Source organism: Chrysochloris asiatica, unplaced genomic scaffold, assembly GCF_000296735.1.
Source record: "Chrysochloris asiatica unplaced genomic scaffold, ChrAsi1.0 scaffold00185, whole genome shotgun sequence".
Classification (NCBI taxonomy): domain Eukaryota; kingdom Metazoa; phylum Chordata; class Mammalia; order Afrosoricida; family Chrysochloridae; genus Chrysochloris; species Chrysochloris asiatica.
Window position 1 is genome coordinate 6,424,243 of NW_006408703.1, and position 3,771 is coordinate 6,428,013.

The following is a 3,771-nucleotide window of genomic DNA, read 5'->3' on the forward strand; positions in this document are numbered from 1 at the left end:
ATAGGTGTTTACTTTAAAAAAATCAGTCATGGCTTACAAGCTTTCAAGAGGGCATGGAAGAAGGTAGAATCTCCACTGAGTAGTATCCAATCTGTCTAGGCCGGATTGATGAAAGGAAATGCGAATAGGTCTCTTGTGATACAATAGTAAATAATTGTTATCAGGACTGGGTGTGAGGGTTGTAAATGTAAAGGTATACATTTTGTAGCTAGGAGGAGAGTGATTAACTTTGCAGTCTAGGAGCGGAGGTCTCTGGTACCATGAAGGGAGAAGAGCAGAGAGCAGAACCCTACCAGAGAATCAGTGATCCCTGAGATGGAGGCAGAGACGATGACGCGGAAAGATGGAGTGGCCGGGGACTCTAGACCCAGAGAGGGAGAGGGGCTGTGTGCTGACTACCGGTGGGCAGGCTTGCAGGGTATACCTTTTGGTTGGTTGATGATGCATGGAGGGGATTGTAACCATGGCAATGAAATGATTATATGATAGGATGAATGTAAAACTAATGTTCTCCCTTGTAAATGATCACATAATTCACAATAAAACATTTTAAAAAATAAAAAGTCATTCATTGAAATCACTATGAAGTATTGTTTTATGCTGACACATGGGGTTGCTTTGAGTCAGAATACACTTTTGGCAACTGTTTGTTTTTAGTTGTTGTTGTTTTGATTCCTGACATGCCTTTCTCCTTAACTTTCAAAAAAGTTATCATCAAAATTAACCCTGGTAACCACTCACAGCTGTATCATATTATCCTACCAGCATTTTCTATCTTTTCTTACCCAGACCTAGCAGTGCACAATGATATTAGGTGGGATTTAGAAAAGCTATTTTTTAAGAGGAGTCCTGGTGTAACTAGGACTCTCTCAGCTCTTTTGCAGGCATGCACATATCCCTTTACATGTTTATTTCCCTAATCTTCCAGGAATGTGTCAACATTTTTTCACCCAAAGCCACCTATGAACATAGATGGGCATCTTGTTCCAACATCCTCCTTTCAAGTTTTTGTCCTGTTTACCGCATCTTGTATGTAAGTTTTAGGCATCCGTGATATTTTATAATTACAGCTGATTATTTTTAACAATGCCCTAGAAATGGGACTTTTCCCCCAGGGAAAGTTCTGAGTCATGTCAAATAAAAACAATATTCTGAATAGTTGTTTTCTAGAGAACTATGAAACAGGTCAAATGAAGGCAGTTCTCTGGGAATGTGGATGGATTTTTGAAGAACTTCAATGATGGTCTGCTCTATTTACTCCATGGTGTCTTCCAAGAAGCTAGTTTTCAAAGTTAACATGATTGGTTTTCAAGGTTCCATTGGAATACCAGGGAAAATTGGAATAAACTAAGTTACCAAATCACAAACATAATCAAGGTTCAGAAGTTTTATAGAAATAAACATTCTTCAGGTTGGTATAACTTTTCATTAAATTTCAAAGCTCTGAAAAAACCCTGATATGGATACGTTTGCCAATATTTTTCTTACTTTTGTGCAAGAGTTTATTACAGATATCCTCATTTTTCCATTTTGGAAGTCCCAACCAGATTTGCAAGATCGGTAGGATTTTATTAGATGAAGACAAACTTGCATGAGCAAAGCCCCTGAGGCAAGAAATAATATAGTGCAAAAAGAAAAACTGAGGTGATTATAAAGCCGAAATACAGAAAATGGAACGGTAAAGTCACAAAATGCAGCACTGTGGTTCAGTGGGATAAGCACTGACCTCTAACCCACCAGCTGCTCCTTGGGCGAAAGATGAGGCTCCCAGCTTCCATAAAGATTTACAGCACCACACCAGGTTCCAAGAAACCCTATAGGGAGTGGCAATGAATCAGAACCACCTCAATGACAATTAACAACAACAACAACAAAAAAAAATCACAAAAAAAGAACTACCTAGCCAACTGATTGGAAGAAATATAGATTTGTGTTTATTCCAAAGAATGATCATTGAATGGAATGTGGAAATCATCAAACATTGTCAATAATATTACATGAAATGAAAAGTTTCCTGAAGATAATTTTAAAATGGGTGCATCAACAAGGAGCTGCCAGAAAGTCAAGCTCATTCAGAAGAGGATGTGGAATGAGGGCTATCATTGCTGATGTCAGATGGATATTTGCTGAAGATTTCAAACACCAGAAAGATGTTCACTTGTGATTTATTGACTACACAAAGGCATTTTATTATATGAATTATAATAAACTATGCATAGCATTGCAAAGAATGGGTATTCCAGAACACTTAGTTGTAGTAATGAGGAACAAGTACTTAGACCAAAAGGCAGTTGTTCGATCAGAACAAGGAGATATTGAGTTTTTAAAATCATGAAATATGCATGTCAGGTTTGCATCCTCTCACCATATTTATTGAACCTGTATGCTGAACAAATAATCTGAGAATTTGGATTATATGAAGAAAAACATGGCACCAGGATTGGAGAAAGATGCATCAAAAACCTGTGATTTGCCGATGACATGACCTTACTTCCTGGAAGTGAATAGGACTTAAAGCACCTATTTATGAAGATCAAAGACTAAAATATTCAGTATGGATTGCACCTTAAGGTAAAGGGGGAAAAATGCTCAGAAGCTGACAAAAAATAACATCATGATAAATGGAGAAAATATTGAAGTTGTTAAAGACTTCATTTTGCTTGCACCCACTATCAACTCTCATATTTGCAGCAGACAAGAACTCAAATGACATATTGCATTAGGCAAATCTGCTGCATAAGACCTCTTTAAAGTATTAAAGAGCAAAGATGTCACTTTGAGGACTAAGGTGTGCCTAACCCAAACCATAGTATTTTCAATCATTTCATCTGCATGTGAAGACTGAACAACTTATAAGGAAGACAAGAAAAGAATAAATGCATCTTAATTATGGTGTGGGTGAAAAATATTGAACATGCCATGTACTACTGGAGAATGAACAAATCTGTTTTGGAAAAAGTATTGCTACATTGCTCTTTGGAAATTGTGATAATTAGGTTCTGTGTCAAGTTTATTGAGCCAGGATTCTTAGTTGTTTGATAGCTGACAACTTAACTCTATGATGATTGGCTATGAGCAGCCAATCAAGTGAAAAATTATTTCTTTGGGGGTGTGGCCTGTTCCCAATATAATGGACATGAAGGAAAAAAACAGTTCTTCCTAAGACTGGATCTCACATCTAGATCATCCTCCAACCTCCAGTTATTTGAACTTCAGCCAGTGGACTGTTCTATTTTCCATTTGCCTGCTGGGTCTACTCACCAAGTATTCCTGGAAAACTGGATGCTCACCAGATAGTCCTGTATGCCTGTTCCTGTTGCCCCAGCTCGTGAGCCCCACCTTATTGCTCCAGCAGTGTGTCTTACTAGGCCTTGGTCAACCATCACCCTGCTGCTGTCCCTGCTGCAACACCAAGGTCCTGCTCTGTGCCCCAACTTGGGATTCCAACCTTCTGGAGCTGCCCACTGATCTGGGTTCTCCTGGCTTGCATTTGGAATTGGTACTCTCCTGTCTCTACGATTGTGAGCCATTTCCTTGATGTCAACTTCCCTTCTTATATATACTGGATCATAGTGATCCAGTATAGTCCAATTGAGTTAGTCCATCTGAGTCAGTCAGTTCCAACTCATAGTGATCCAGTATAGGGTGTCTAAGGCTGTAAATCTTTATGGGGACAGAAAGCCTTATCTTTGTTCCATGGAACAGCTGGTAGTTTCAAACTGCTAACCCTGAGATTCGCATAACCACAATGCTACTAGAGCTCCATATATA